Raw genomic sequence first — 17,553 nt, forward strand, 5'->3', positions numbered from 1 at the left:
GCATACGGTATTTGTTTTTCTCTTTCTGGCTTACTTCACTCTGTGTGACAGACTCTAGGTCCATTCACTTCATTACAAATAACCCAATTTCGTTCCTTTTTATGGCTGAGTAATATGCCATTGTATATATGTGTCACATCTTCTTTATCCATTCATCTGTCAGTGGACATTTAGGTTGCTTCCATGTCCTGGCAATTGTAAATAGTGCTGCAATGAACATTGTGGTACATGACTCTTTTTGAATTATGGTTTTCTCAGGGTATATCCCCAGTAGTGGGATTGCTGGGTCATATGGTGGTTCTTAACTGCTTTTTAAATATATATTTCCTTAATATGTAGGATATTGAGCCATTTCCTATATTGATAGAACATCTGTATTTTCTCTTCCTATTCTATTCTTACCTTAGTTCATAGTAAGTGGCTGTTCTGACTCACATTAACATCAGGTCATGGTTCCATTCCTAATCTTTTGAGAATCTTATGCTACCTTTACACTCTGGTTTTATCAATTGTGGTTTGTGCTTTTTAAGCAGTGTTAATTCTTTGTTCCATATTATGTCTGCATAATGCATGAACGTCTATCTGTGATAATCCAATAAAGACACAACAATTTGACTGTGACAATTTGACTCTGTATTCAAGTAATCTAAGAACGGACTTCGTTCTTTCTGATTCATTACAAAGGCAGGATCTTTACCTGCTGTGGTCACTGAGGTTTTCCCAGTTCATAAAAGAATGCCTGGCACATAGTCATCTTAAATGAATATTTGCTGAATGCACCTTTGGATCGTTCCCTTTTTCCAAAGTCACTTTCAATGTAATATAAAAAAAAATCGACAAAGCACAACAAGTTCTAAACCAAAGCATGCTTCTAGGCTGATTGGCTCAGACTATTTTTTCTGATCATTCATATCATGTGTGCAAACCTACCAGTCTTTGAGGTCTGAGTGCTGGCACTAGACCCAGTCTAGCCTTGGCATAAAAATCCTTCCAACCCCTGTGGGCACCGTAGCCTCAGCTGCTGCTTTTGTTTGTTTCTCCATTTCTGTTTATTTTAATTACCTTGGCTTCTTCTGTATTTTGTTAGTAGAAGAATATAAAAAAGACAATGCAAAGGACATTATGCAATGCAATGAGGTCAAAGATTACTTGGATTCATGAAGATCATTGAACAAAGAACATCAGTCTAAAAAGCTGGACTTGTGTTCTGACTCAAATAGTTTAAAATTCTTTAAAAATTTTGAACCGCTTATTCTCTTTGTGAAATGTTTATCTTTCAAAGTTGGAAAGCAATAGATATTGCCAGATCAAAGAAATGGAGAAAAATGTGTAGGGAACAATAGGCTTTGCTTTTTTTAGGAAGCCAATGTCTTTAATTTTATCAAAGTAATATATGCATTGGAAAAAAGTATAGAATTTATTATCAAAATACCCAAATGAAATACTGGCCTAGCCCTCTGCTTATTAGCTGGTTAACTTTGGAAAAAAATTATATAATATAAAATCTTAGAAAGTCAGTTTTATCACTTATAAAGTGGTGGTAACAATATTTTCTTCAAAAGATCATTGTATGGATTAAATAAGAAAATGTGACCTTGCTTTTTAAAAGCTCACACTCTATATAATGTTAAGTATTGTATTATAAAAAACACATTTGTTTTAATAAAAAATCTTCAATAAAAGATATGTCTTGAGCTAATTATTCCCCTTATTCCAATACAGAAATGGAACTTAATAATGTTTTAATCTTGGTCCAAAATTATTTTGTATAGATATAGAGAATTCTAAGAACTGGGCTATAAAGCACAAAGGGTCAAACGCTCAAAAGTTAATCACACAGTGAAATCCATGACAAAAAGCTGGTGGCAACTATCTAACATATATATATATATATATATATATATATATATATATATAATATATATATATATATATATGATAGATAGATAGTAGATAATGATAATATCTACTTCATATGGTTATTGAGGGGATTAAAAAATAATACATGTAAAGTACCTAAATTAAGACCAGGTATACAGTAAATACTAAAGACTCGTTGGCTGTTTTTCTCTTAGTTTTTATTTGTTTGTGCAGAGCAGTGGTTAGTTAGCACAAAGTAAATATTCAGTTGTGGTGAATCATGAGTGATGGAGTGTATGAATGTGAGCATTAGGGTTTTTTTCCTAAAGGATCTCCTAATTACCTTCACGTATATTTTATTATCGTATGCATTTCTCCTCTAAGCTGCCTATTGGAAATTAACTGGATTTACAGCTAGGCATTTTGCTTTAAATAAACTGAAATTATTCAATTATCACGAATATAGGCATATTCAAATACTCTAAAGTTAATTTTTTGGAATGATAGACTATTTTTGTCTAACAGAGTTCAGTTACTTAAGATGCCCTAGGAAGTCAAAGTACTTGTATTACGATGATAAACAATTTTCTACTTTATATCATTAAGCATTCATTAATAAACTACATGTCTCGCCTGAAGGTTTCCTCTCTGGGGAATCATTTATTTATGGCTTCAATTGACAATAGTGTCTGTAGACTCTTGAGTGCTTTAGCATTTGTGTCTCCGCTGGCTCATTCCAGATTGGGTTTCTTCCTTCAGAACAACTCTAGGGGAATAAATAGAGCCATTCTCCTGATCATGGACGGCTTCACGGGAGGTAGAAAATAAGATTTCTTTTATCTGGCTTTTGAAAATTCTGTCCCTAAAAATGTAAATAATTGAAAATTCTTGCATTATCTTTTGGGCACTCTCTGAGTTGTGACCATATATGTGTTTAAATACTTGGCCAGCCTTGTCAATTTCATGCACGAGTCTACTATGGCTACTTCTTGTACTGGGTGAATGACACGTGTCTTATCAGGAGGACTTTGTGTTAAAACTGAAAGGTGAGGATGGAAACCATTCTGTAACCAATCATTACATATTCCCTATTGAAATGATTTCCAATGTTCATAACACACTCAATAATCACACTTAAACACATATAGCCTTATGGACCTCTATCATGATTACTACTCAGATTAGTTAAAAATCATCATCCATTCACTTATTTAATAACTAAAGTATGTAATAAGTGCCTCCACATAGTCTCTGGAAATTTAAAGATAATTAGCAATACCACCAATCTTAAGGAAGTCGTGAAAGAGAGAAATAGAATTTAACATTTTAGAATGCAAAGTGGTTTAGAGAAGGTTGTCATTAGAGAAAAAGATAATAAACATTCTATTTTTCCATCAATTCAGTATTGCTACATTATTTTATCAGAATCATAGTGATATGATGGACCTCTTTTTAAGCAGGAATGCTCTTTATTTTTGTTATTATAATTTTAAGTTTTCCTTTCTTGATCTCCGTACTACACTGGCTCTATTCACTACAGTAGAGGTGGAATAGTATAATTTAGCATTAAGACATGTCCAATACCATGTCCCTAACCATACGTATGCCCCTGTTTTTCTGAACTTTTAAAATTCTTTGAATAAGACTTGGCCTTTCATGATTTTAAACGTGTGGCTGTCTTCTCCAGGAGCACACATTCTTTTCACATTCAGGAAATTTTTACTTCTCCTCTGGTCCTTCAGATACCCTTGTTAACTTCACCTGATACTTTTTTGACACATTTAGGTTAAGTTTGATGTCCCTGCTGTAAAATTTCATATCACCATATACTACTGGGTTATGGTACTTATCACTCTGAATTATAACTTCTGCTTGGCTGTCTGTCTTCCCAACCCCACTGTAAACACCCTGATGAAAGGGGTTTGCAATCTGGCCCACCACTGTTGTCCTCATGCTTACACGGTGCTGGGAATATAGCAAGCCTTATATCAGTAATGAAATCAGATGTTCTGTTAAGCATGTAAATAACACTATAATATTAAGTGAGTACTTACTATGTGCAGCTTAGTGCTGAGTAATATATATGCCTCGGTCTTATTTAATCTTCTGAAAGTGCCATTATTGCTCCCAGTATGGGAATTATACTACAATCCTTTTACAGGTTTGGCAACTTGTTCAAGGTCACAAAACTCGTAAGTGGCACAGCCAGAACCGAAACCCTGCAGTCTGTCTGACAACTAAATCAACACACTTGTATGCAATGGATATGTTAATCTCTGATATTTAGCAGAATCATTAGTACTAGGTTCACATTTGCATATGACCCTTGTGGTTACCTATTGTCAACAATCAATCATGCCTCTTTACCAGTTTCCATAATGTTTTTGGGCTACAGATTTTCTATGTGAATAAATAAATGTGGCAATTTCCAAAGTATAGGAAGCTTTAAGAGAATGACACAAATACAACTAAAAATAGACATCGAGGAAAATATTTCTATGTGATTATCACTTTATAGTTATGAAGATAGATATATGACCATCAGCTATGTAGTTTTTTTCTAATAAAGGATGAAACAGCATTGTCTTTTGAACTATTCCATTTTAAGTATATCGCCCACATAACAGTGAAGTGTAAGATTGATAGATACAGAGACGGATGGATTTTATTATAAGTGCTCATGAATCTTAGTATGATTGAGGCAACTGGGGGTGATTAAGACATGCTATCACTGAATAATAGAAGCAGTTCTAAATTTAGATTTGTTTTTTACTTACGTCACTCCCCATGGTGGCTATAGATTTTTAAAAGAGAATTTGAAAATAGCAAAACTTTTTGTTAAATATATTAAAAACCATGAAGAATAGAACTGTTCTTATGTTTTCTTCTGGTGCTTTTAACTGTTATCCCTTTTGTCTTCCAAAGCAAATGTTAACGGCTGCAAACGTTATAGAGATAACAAACGAATGGCACATGAATCTCCACTTTGTTATTACCTTTATATGAATTATATACTTTTATACTGATCTTTATGACTATTGTTGGGACAACATGTCCAAAATCAAGGTGTTGCAGGACCACGCTTCCTCTAACATGGACAGGAGAATCCTTCCTTGCTTCTTCTAGCTTCTAGAGGGGGCCGGCAATCCTTGGCCTTCTTTAGCTTGTGGAGGCATCACTCCTATCTCTGCCTCTGTTGTCACATGGCCATCTTCTCCTGAGTGTCTCTGCATCTTCATTCGGTGCTCTAGTCTTACAAGGACACCAGTCATAATGGATTACTCCCCATTATGGATTACTAATAGCATATGATCTCATTGTAACTTCATCACATTAGCAAAGATCCTACTTCCAAATAGGGACACATTCTTAGGTACCCAGGGTTAGGACTTCAACACCATATCCTTTGGGGGCCACAATTCAACCCACAGCAATGCTTAACCAGATATGTACTCGAATTCAATCAGGAGAAGTAAGTACACGCCACTCCGTGTTCTGGGATTCCAATCTGCAATATGACACTTTTCAATGAATGGATGCAAAGCTATTGCAGTGTTCTTCAGATCACATAGCGAGTAGAAATTAACAATGAGATGAGGACAAAGCAGTTTCTTTCTATTATGGGCTTCATATTATTTAAGGCTCTTTATGTATCTCTAACTTAATTTTTGAGTGAATGACATATTCACATATTTTCCCATTTCTGTCCATCTGCTATGTTGTTGTTGAACCAATTAAAAGTAATTTGCAGACATTTTGGCATTGAACACCTAATAATTTGGCAAGTGTTGCCTAAGAATAAGAACATTCTCTTACATGACCACAAGACCTTGATCCCATGAAGGACACATAATATTAGTTCAATATATTATCTAATATATTGTTCATAAATAATTTACCCATTTTTTCAAAAAATTATATTCATAGCTGCTAATTTTCAAGCCAAATCCAAAATGTTCATGGATTGTGTTTGATCATCATGTCTCTTCATTTTCTTTTAATCCGGTAGAGTCTCCACATCTTGTTTTGGTCTTTCGTGACACTGACATTTTTGAATAGTCTAAGGCAGTTTTCTGGTAGCATGATTTTTCTAATTGTTTCCACGTGGTTATTAGATTTAGTTAACTTTTTTCTTTTTGCAAATATGTTTCACAGATAATAATTTTTATTCCCATTACAAAGTAAATAATATCACTTGTCCTGCTAATTAATGCTTATGCTAAGCTTGGTCACCTGGTTACTTTAATGATAAAGCTAAATTTTTCCCTTCATAATTATAAGTAATAATGTGATTGAGGCTTTGAGATGATATGAATATGTTGTATGTATGTCTTTGGCACTCAGGGTGATGCTTTGTGGACTAAACTATTAATTTTGGTGTTGGTGTTATGATCTTTTATTTTAATAATTCTTTCTATGTTCTTGAATGCATTTTTCTAGAAATAAGACTTTTTCATTTTCTCCTTTCTATCTTTTATTTTCTTGGTCCCTTGGTCTCTTGCTCTCTTTATCATATTATTGTAGACTCACGGAATCTTATATTTTCTCTATTTTTTTAAAATCCAGGGATGAACAAACTACAGTGCAGTCCACCAAATGCTTTTATACAAACTGTGAGCTAAAAATGTTGTCAGCAATTTTTAATAGCTATAAATATACAGAAAAACACTTCATGGCACATGGAAATATGAATTTCATATGAAATTCATAGAGGACAGGAGAAGAAGTTGTGTGATGAACCCAGTTAGGGCTGGACCAGAGGAGGAGAGAAAAACCCTTGTCAGAGACCCAGTTCCTGCAGCAGAGGTGTGAGTGAAGCTAGCAGGGGCCTGAAGAGATACCCCTTGTCCTCTTTCTTCTCTCGTGCTCAGATGCTCTACCTTTGCATCCCACTGGCCAAATTCAGCTAGAAGACAGCTATCAAAGGGGTCCTCAGGTCAGTCTCTGGGACCCAAAGTGAGGGTGTACAGAAGGAATGGGCTGGGGGCTGGTACAGATGAAAAATAGCCAGCATACTGAAAGACAGTGATTTCTACAGGAAAAAAAAAAAAAGTAGCGTAAATGGTGGTCTAGGTCAGGTGCAATTTTTATAATGAAATCAATAGTACTTGACTGTATACTTTAAAATCCCAACTTCTAAAATGAAATAAAAAAGAGCACAAAGGCAGTGAAAAGTATTTCATTTATTTATTTATTTCAGCAAATATTGGCAAGCTGGAGAAAGTCAAGCTTGAGAGAGTCAAAGTGTTACCAAACATTTCAAGGTATTTGTGATGTGTACTTCGAAAGTTTGAAAAACTGAAAAATTTCTACCCCAAATAGTTAAATATTCTTTTTTGAGTATCTGTAATATGTCACAAGTGATTTATATACTTTATCCAAAGCACTGAGATATTGTTAGTATTATTCTCATTTTGTGGAAAACGAAGCTAAGAAAGATGGTTAATTCAGATTTCATAGCTAATATCAGAGCTTGATTGAAAGCCAGGTCTGCCTACTTCCATCGAGCAGTTCTGTGTAAGTCCCCTTTCCCTTTACATGTACATTATTCCAAGTGATTCAGGCTCATACAATGATAAATGCATGGATGGTTGGGAAATAAAATATAACAAAATAAATTCATGTTCACTAAATTTGAGCTTCAACCACCATATTTAACATTTATTTAATATCTATCCTTTTGTTACTTGAAGAGATTGTTAAAAATCATGTTGCACTGTAGGACATATTTCTCCCAGGGATTTCATAAGTGAACTTGGCTGGCTAATTTTTCACTCTTCAAAAATATGAAAGGACGCGTTGAAAGAAATAAATAATAGAAGAGAATGCATGTCAGAGAGTCATTCCACTTGGATTCCGCTACCACATGTAGTGGTTACTTTAATTGTTGTCTGCAAGCAACATTTTCAGTAATTATAAAACTTGAATATGCAATTACTAGGTGTCACAGGCTTTGTGGCTGTTCTCAAGGCCCTTTTCAAATGTAAATAGAGCACAAATACGTCTACACACACAAAGAGTCTCGTCCCCTGCCATTTGACATGACTAACATAATATGCCCTGCCATGTATTTAGGAATAAAAGCTCTGCTTCTCCTTACAATATGTTGTCAGGAGAATGTCTCAGTAACAGTGGTGTAACATGATTCCTCTAAAATCTCTTGTGTTCGGTTTCTACTCCTGTGCTCTCTTGAAATGCCAACCAATACTGCAAACAGCGTTTGCAGTCCCAGACACCACCTGCTGTCTCCTCGGTGCACCGATGGCTTGTCTGACGAAAGGGTCAATTTTATCGCATGTTTGGACTAAAAAATGGAAATCTTCAGGAGTCATTGTCAACGCAAGTTTCCAGTTCTGCATAAATAACTAAGATACCCTGGGGAACGAGGTTGGATGTTGTGATCATTGGGTATATTTTTCTATAATTTAGTGCAAAATAACATTAGCTTTGAACCTTCTTTTTGGATGTTCTTCATGGCTAGATTCTGTAACCAGTGAAGAAGGCAAGAAGAAATTTGGATTCCTCAGAATGTCTTTAATCCGCCTGCCAAAAGCAGGTACCAGTTCTTCTGAAACAGATTATTTCTGCTTGTTGATATGGACTCATTAATCTTGTTTCATCGAAATGTGACCTGGAATTGTTGCTCCCCACAGCGCCCTAGAAACCTCGGTGGTGGCTTTTCCTCAAAGTGTGCTAAAGTATCTCCCTCTCCCCACTGAGAGGTAGAGTCTACTCCTCCAGGCCTGGATTCTAAGCTGGCTTGTTGACCAATAGAATATGGCAGAAATTGTACCGGGCTAGTTCTGGGCTTAGTCTCTGAGATGACTGGCAACGTCTGCTTTGTTTTCATGGAAAGCCCACTAAAGATAGATGCCATGTAAGCAGCCCAACAAATACAGTCATGGTGTGGGGATGTCCAAACCAGCCACATAGAAAGGACGTGGAGAGAGAGAGAGAGGCTGTAAGAAGATACTAAGCCCACAGGCGTTCCAGCCATCTCTTCCAAGATGCCAAACATGTGAATGACAAACCGTCTAGTGAAAATTACATGTATGTAATTCATCATAAATATCTATGGTGAATTTTATGTATCAACTTGGCTAGCCCGTGGTACCCAGGTATTTGATCAAATGTTATTCTCGATGTTTCTTTGAATATATATTTTAGATGAGGATAACATTGAAACCAGTAGATTTTGAGTGATGTTGATTGTTCTCTGTAATGTGGGTGGGCCTCATTCAATCAGCTGAAGACCTTACTTGATTAAAAATAAAAACCGCAAAAAAGCCCCATCAAAAAACCACAACAAAAACCTGACTTTCCTGGAGGAAGAGGGAATTCTTCCAGCAGATGGCCTTCAGACCCTAACTGCAACCCTTCTCTCAATCTCTAACCTGTTGGCCTATCCTGCAGAATTGGGAATTGCCAGCCTCTACAATTATGTGAGCCAGCTCCTTTAAATCAATCAATTAATCTCGATACAGATAGATAGATAGATAGATAAATAGATAGATAGATAGGAGAGACACATCCCATTGGTTCTGTATCTCTGGGTAACCCCGACTAATATAGATTTATATAACCATTTAAAGTCTCTGGAAATTATCCAAAAAGCATACACCAAATGAAGAAACATTTGTTCAAGAACATCTACGAAAAATCTGTGATAACAATACGATCACCTCGTCTTCTCTCTCCCCATCCCCAGCTCATCAACAAGAAGCCAGTCACATGCAGCCCAATTCACAGGGCTCCCTCTTACCACCCGCCCTCATTCTAGGGCCACAATGTTCTCCCAAGAGCAACGTACTAGCCAAAAAGCAGAAACAGTCCAAACATCCTTCAACAATGAATAAGCAAAACGTGGCAGGCATATCCACAAAATCGAATATTATTTGGTAATAAAATTAAATAGCATATTGCTATATGATACAGCATGGATGAACCTCGAAAACATTATGCTAAGTGAAAGAGGCTAGTCACAAAAGACCACATATTGGTTGATTTCACTTCCACGAAATATCCAGAATAAGCAAATCTATAGAAATAGAACATATTTTAGTGCCTCTAGGCCTAAGGCTGGGGGGAGGAGTGGGAGCCCCAGTGGGTACAGTTTCTTTATGAGATAATGAATTCTTCAAAAATTGTTTGTGTTGATAGTCATACATCTTCATGAATATACTAACAACCAAAGAATTGTGCACTTTACTAATGTCAAATTATTTTCTAGTAAAGCTGTCAAAAATTTGAGGACATGGCATAGCGTTTTACAAAATTCTTTTAGCAGGCCAGGAAGAAAAACCTGGATGAGTACTGCTGTGAATCGTTTCCTCTTGAGTCCTGGTCTAGCTTAGGGTGCCCAATGGTGGGGACACCTTTATTTTCAGCACTTTTCTCATCTGCTGTAGTCCTTCATGCTTACTTGTTATCTTAATACATTCTAGACCTATCTCTGATGACCAGGACCCATCTCACCTAGGACATGGTCAAGGATTCCATTATGGTTTATAGTGGAAGGCCAGGTCTACCGATTCTACATGCCTTGTGATTTCCAAAGGGAGGTAAAGCCAAAGCCCAGAGCTTTTGACCTGCTCAGACAAACCTCCCTGTTCTCTGGCTATGATATAACTGTGCAGTCTGTGGTGTGTGCTGCTCTGCACTGCTCAGCACTAACTAACCTTCAGGCCTCTGTCCAGATTTCAGGAAATGCATGCAGAAGCCAAATTTTCTCATACCCACTATCTCTTTTCTTTCCACTTTTTAAATATTAGACATCAATAATGAGGAATGAAAGGGCAAATTCCATCTGTTCTTATTTTTAAAAAACCAACAACAGCTGACAGATGACTTTTTTTAAGGAAGACAGGTAATAATCTTGACAATCAAGAGACATTAAACTAAATCCCTACTTCCAACTAGCCATTGGAATATATATTTAATGTAAAAAATTATTTACATGAAAGCATTGTAAAATGTCTTTTTTCCATAGAGTCAGCTGATTCCAAATTGTTTCCAAATTTCTTTAAAAGTTTAAAAAATTTCTATAAGTTTTCATAAATTAATGCTTGCATGAAGAAATAAAATTTAATACACTTGAATATTAATTTCCTACTTCTAGTTATTCCATTTCTTAGTACTTTTATAATTGTATCAGTTGCTATGCTATTAAAACAAAGGTATTCGTGGTGCACATGACAAAACAGAGCAAAATGGAGCATCAAAACCTAATTTTTTTTTATTGAAGTATAGTTGCTGTATGATATTATATGTTACAGATTTACTATATAGTGATTCACAATATTTAACGGTTATACTCCTTTTATAGTTATTGTAAAATATTGGCTATTTCCCAGTGTTATACAATATATCCTTGTAGCTTATTTTATGTCTAGTAGTTTGTACCTCTTACTCCCCTAACCCTATATTGCCCCTCCCCCACTCCCCACTGGTGACCACTAGTTTGTTCTCTATACCTATGTCTTCTTCTTTAAGGAAGAATAATACATTTGTCTAATAAATCTGTGGAAAGTATTTTAAATAAAAAAACAAAACAAAACAAAACAAACCAAAAAAAAAAAACCACAAAGGTATTAGTTAAATATTAAAATAAAAATGAATAAAACCAGTCTCACATTACATTATTCCTGAGGTGGTGCAACTCTCCTTGTAGCATTTATAAAAGTAAACATTATAGGCATACCCTTAAGGATTTGTGTAAATCACTCATGAAAAACTGTTATTTCTAAACTGTAATCAATTGTTTCTCATTCACAGATAAATTATCAGGTTAAGATTACAGTAATGTCTTAGGATGCCCACTCATTTGGTAGCTTGTTTTCATTATACGTGTGTTGGACATTGTTTACATGAACACATTTGACTGTTAGGCGTTGTGAGCACGTGTGAAGTTTGGTCTTGTGAGTCTTGGCTAGATGTTCCCTGGCAACTCCCTTTAACTTTCCCAGCAGCAGAGAAAACACGAATTTTCTTTCACAACTTACTAGTGCCAGAGAAATTATGTCCACTTTTTACCTTGAGTTTTTAAAAGACCCATACAAAGATTCCTTCCTCTCTTTCTTCCATCTTTCTTCTGTTTCCTTTTTTTCCCTTCTTCATTGTTATTGAGGAAATTAAATTGATATTCAGTAGTTAGGTCACTTGTACACTGATTCCACACTCTGAAATTTTCATTTGATTCAAAGAAGTATCTCTAATACACACATATTCACAGACATAGGGTGTGGATAATTCAAAGAAAAAAAAATGACATAACTAAGAAGTTCAGAAATATTTCCTTGATTCTGTACAAAATAATATATTTTGTTTTAAAATAGGAACCCTATTTAGTATGTTAATTTTTAGGAAAAAAGAAATGTGGCTATTTCTTTCGTTTGAAAACAAAATATACCCCTGATTTTTAATTACTAACATCCCATCACTGTAACAGAAAATGAGCTAATCCACGAACCCAGGAACTTGTTGGTACCTCTGTGCCCCAGCAATGTAGTTTCTCTCCCCAGTGCTGTATGGAGCATGTATAATAAAGTCATGATTTTATGAGCACAATTTAACCAGTAAATTGCTTACTAATGGCAGACAGCAGCAGAAGCTAACTTTCTTTATTAATCACAAGCTTTTCTTTTCTGCCCCTGTGCTATGGCAGCCTTGGAGTAAACTCACAGCTCAGTGTACATGCAGCGTCCAAAACCAAGGTGATTTTACCTTAGATGACTAAGTTTTTTCAGTAGACCCACGGGTATGTGGACAAACCTTAAGCTATGGAGCTATTCAAGTAAGAAGCTTACTGTTTTATGCAAAAATCACTATAATTAGAGGAAAATTATACCACATGTTGATAAAAACCTGGAAGGTATATGTAGTCATTCTAAACCCCATAAAACATACTACTGCAAGGTGAGTGGGAGCAATCACATTTCTCCTCTGCTCTTAACTTCCGTGTTCGGATTTTCCCTCTGCAAAGAACAGGAGAAAGATTTAGCTAAAATTTCTCAAAACTGATATTGCCTCGTGGAGACCGGTACCTTTTCAGAGGGAGCAATGGAAATTTTCTTCACTAAAACCCAGCCCTGTAGATTCAGCCACGTTCCCTGGGACACAAAGAAAGCCACGTCTAATAAAACTACCCCCAAATCCCTCCTCTGTCTCTGCCCATGTTCATGTTGAAACTATACTCATTTGTCAAGACCAGATTAGGTCAGAAAAATGCAAATTTGAATTGTGAGGTTGAAAGTATGTCAGTGTCTCTTTAGTTTCCTCCATTTAGGTGTCGTATCATTTTAATTTTATTTTTTAATTGTATGTATTCTTTCAGCCATCCTACTAAGGCAGTTCTCAAGCCTTTCAGCAGATTAGAATCAGTTCAGGGGCTTTAAAAAAAATACCTGTTGCTGAGCCTGACATCTAAAGACTGATTTAATTGAGTAGAGGTAAGTTCAAACCTCCCGAGCAGATTCTAATGCCCATTCAAGGCCGAGAACCACTACATGGTCTTGTCTGTGCACATTATTTTCTACAATTTGAACCGGAGCCATTGATTCATACTGGAAACCCTTCATTTGGAGAGTTGCCTGCTACCTTCTTGGGCATTTCCACCTCTTCCTTCCGCTTTCCTTCTTTCTTTCCTCATTCCTCCCTTGCTTTCTTCCTTCTTTTTTTCCCTCTTTCTTCGTTATTCTTTTCTCTTATTTCTCTCTTCATTGTTATTGAGAAAATTAAGTGATACTAGCAGATAGGTCACTGTACACCAATTCCACACTCTGAAATTTTCATTTCATTCAAGAACTATCTATAATAGACCTTATCATTCAGAGACAGGATGTGAATAATGCAAGGAAAGAAAAAAAAATAAGTAAAAGTTTAGAAAATATTTCCTTGAGATGTTTAGGCTTTATTTCTAACTTTTTTAGAAATAGTGGACACAGCTTTCACTTCCTCTCTTGTCACACAACTGTATGGCTTTTACATTAAACATAGATTTGCCATCCCTATTCTCTAGCGTCTATGGAATATATATATATATATATCCTGTAATATATAAATATATTATCATTATTATATATATATATATAACTCCTGTAATAGGACATAGGAAAAAATATTTTATAAACCTTAGATTCAATTGGTTTCATTTGAGTGAGTGTCTGCATTCTTCTCTTTCTCTTCTTTTTATTATTTTTCAAAAGTTCATCTTAAATCTCAGTGCCCTTATATAGTTGGAGAAACATTTTAAAAGCATAAGTATATGTTCATCAAGTCTAAGTAAAAAATCAAATTTTTGACATACGAGGCCATAAATTTTGCTCTCATACATCCCTTGATAACAAAGAATAAGGAAGACGTCACAGCAGATCTAAAAAAATTGGGTCAAAGTAAAGAAAGGAAGATGAGATAAAAGAATTAAGAGATTGGAATGAGAACTAATATTCCCAGTTTACAAAGTGTTCACCAAGGTATAGAATCTATACTTGATGAATGGAAAATTATACTGTAGGTCTATCACTTAGTTTAAATGCATAATCAGTAGAGGAAATAAACATGGTGATAACAGAAATGATAAGACAAGGAGAAGGGAGGTGGTTTAGTGACAGTGCGGGTCTAGCCTTCACAGCAAAATGCCCATGTGTGCTGGTAATGGAAGGAATAGTGAAAAAAATACAAGTTAGAGACTTGGACACATTTATGACACATGTTCAAAACAAAAATCATCCTGAAAGATAAAGTGATTCTCTCTAGAAGCAGGACAAGTGCAAAACATTGTGGCCAGAGAACATTTCCTTTTATTAAAAGCAATATTTTATTTTTTACTTTTTAATCTGTATATGTAATATTTTTGTAAAACTTACTGGTTACACAATTTAAGTGTTTGGAATAATTTCATTACTTTATCTTTCTCCTATTGGTAGAGCTCTTAACGTTTCAGTTTACATCTTGGAACCAAGCTCTACTACTCTTTGATTGCTTGTTTTCATTTTGTATTTGGTTCCATGCAGCAGAATTCTGAATATTAGGAGGGAAGTCACATAGTTATTGGTTTATGTGGAATATGGAGTTATAAAAGATAAAGCTTCCTACAGAATCTGTTTTTCTAAAGAAACAGCTTCTCTTCCTGAATTTCTTTATTAACTTTTTGGTTGTGAAATATTTCATAAATGCGGAATATTTAAAATATGTATTGGTGTTGATTTAAAAATGCTTTAAAAACAAATGTGTAACCAACAACCAGGTTAATCAATAACACATGGCCAATGATTTGACTTTACTAGTATTTCTTTGATTAGTAATGAAGTTGAACATGGAGTCCTCTAATTATCAGCAGTTTGTACATCCTCTTTTGGGAAATACCTGGTGAGAGCTTTGGTTCCGGGTTCTATTTGACATCCAAAGTTGCCTTCAACTCATGAGCTAAACATTCCCACATTATTTCTTTGAAAGTTAAGCTTATGATTAAAACACAAATATGTGACCTTCAAAGAGTTACTCATCATGAGTATTTTAGCTCAAGTAGGATTTTCATAATGGTTTTCATTCTAAGAATGAGCTAGGACACATATCAACTGAGGTAGAAGCATACATTTTGTGTATATCATAATTTTGCCCAAGATTCAACTTTGCCCCATGATTCAAACTAAGAATTGCATTCGTTGCAAGTGCAAATAGCTGACCTTCTCAGTATCTGTGTTTTCTGAAACATCGTATAGCTAATCGTTTTAAAACTTTGTGCTTTCAAGACATTCATTCATTCAGCCCACACCCCCATGTGTCAGGCACTAAGGTGGACACGAGATGGGGGAGAAAACAAACATGAACTTCTTCTAGACAAGGCTTTAAAACGCTAGATAAGTCAGAGACAAAAAACAAGTTTAAAAGAATAAAGAGTGTAAAAACTTTCTTTATAAGACCTGAAAAATAATCTGAATATATCTAAATGCAGCGATTCTTGTTATCCACTGTACTTCTATTCTATAGAGTCACCTTAAACACTGAATTAGCAAATATTGAACCATCGTTCCTCAGCAATACAGAATTAAGTTTCTGTCAGCCTCTGGTCACAACATATCTTTGACAATCAATCAATACAATCCATAACCTGCTTTATGTGTACTGCTGTTTAAAGACACCTCATTTAGTATTTATTGTTGATTCACGTACACTGAACTCACGGACAGCAGGAGAGTAACTCATGCCTGCGGGGAGCTTATCTAACCCAACTGTTTTCTCCCTGAGGTTCATCACAGTTTTCTTGTGCTTAGCAACCCAACACAGCACTTCATCAGGACACTCCTGGGCCATTTAAAATAGCGAAATCACCAACATAAACCACAAAACGGGAAAAATACTGGCACAAAACATACCGAGAAAAGGACATGTACAGTATGAGCTGAAACGCCACGTGGGAAAGGGCACGTGCGGCTACTCAATTTTTTTGCCCCTCTGCACGTGTCTGCAAATGATCTGGAAAGTGACACACACATTGTTTGAGGTTAAAGTGCATTTTGGCGAGCCCGCAGATTCGCAAATACTGAATCACAATCCAGGAATAATGACAATAACTGTATTTTCATAGGTTTGAAAGCACAAATGTGTCTTTAAATAAAACCTTAACTGAATACAAGCTACTTGTTAACTACTGGCCTTCATAGGTGTGCCAAAAATCTAGAAATAGCAAAATTAAAGCCACCAGATCAGTAAAATCATATTTAGTCAGAGTTTATTGGGCATAAAAGAGCAGTTTGTGAACTGGGAGTTCTCAAACCCAAACTGCTATGAAGTTCAGAGGCATGACGTCACAAGATGTTTTTTTGTTTTTTTTTTAAACAAATTATGAGATGGGTTCTTTTTTTTAAAATTTAATTTAATTTATTTATTTATTTTTGGCTGTGTTGGGTCTTCGTTTCTGTGCGAGGGCTTTCTCTAGTTGCGGCGAGCGGGGGCCACTCTTCATCGCGGTGCACGGGCCTCTCACTGTCGCGGCCTCTCTTGTTGCGGAGCACAGGCTCCAGACGCGCAGGCTCAGTAGTTGTGGCTCACGGGCTTAGTTGCTCCGTGGCATGTGGGATCTTCCCAGAGCAGGGCTCGAACCCGTGTCCCCTGCATTGGCAGGCAGATTCTCAACCACTGCGCCACCAGGAAAGCCCCACAAGATGGTTTTTAAAGTGAAAGTGAGGAGGCTATTTAATATCTACCATGATTGGTTATTCCAATGGGGATTTCCAGACGGCAGGAGATTGGTTAAAGTGGTTATCTTATAGCATTTTATGAAAATGACTTGCATTTCTTTTATGATGATCAGAGGCATTTACAAGAAATAACCTAAGTTAAGTTTTGCTTATGTTCATGAATCAAGCTACAATGAGTTTTGCTTACATAGCTTAAATGGTTTTCCCTGCTCAGGAAATTCCCAGGTGTGGTCTCCATTTTGTATTTTACTTTAACAGGTGAGACAATGTGAAAAAATTATATAGCAGATGTGACAAATACTAATGCAAGAATGTTATAATGGATAGTGTTCTCTTATTGTTGTTTTATGGGGTGGAATTATCATTCTTAGCCTTGAATTTCAGAGTATGTTAGTTCTATGTCCAGACTCAGAGGCATTTTATGTGTGTGTTTCCTTTGGCTTTCAAAATATTCTTTAGTCAAAGAACAAATCTACTTTAACTTTTCATCTTTTGT

This window comes from Balaenoptera physalus (genome assembly GCF_965194825.1).
Source record: "Balaenoptera physalus genome assembly, chromosome: 12".
In the NCBI taxonomy this organism is placed as follows: domain Eukaryota; kingdom Metazoa; phylum Chordata; class Mammalia; order Artiodactyla; family Balaenopteridae; genus Balaenoptera; species Balaenoptera physalus.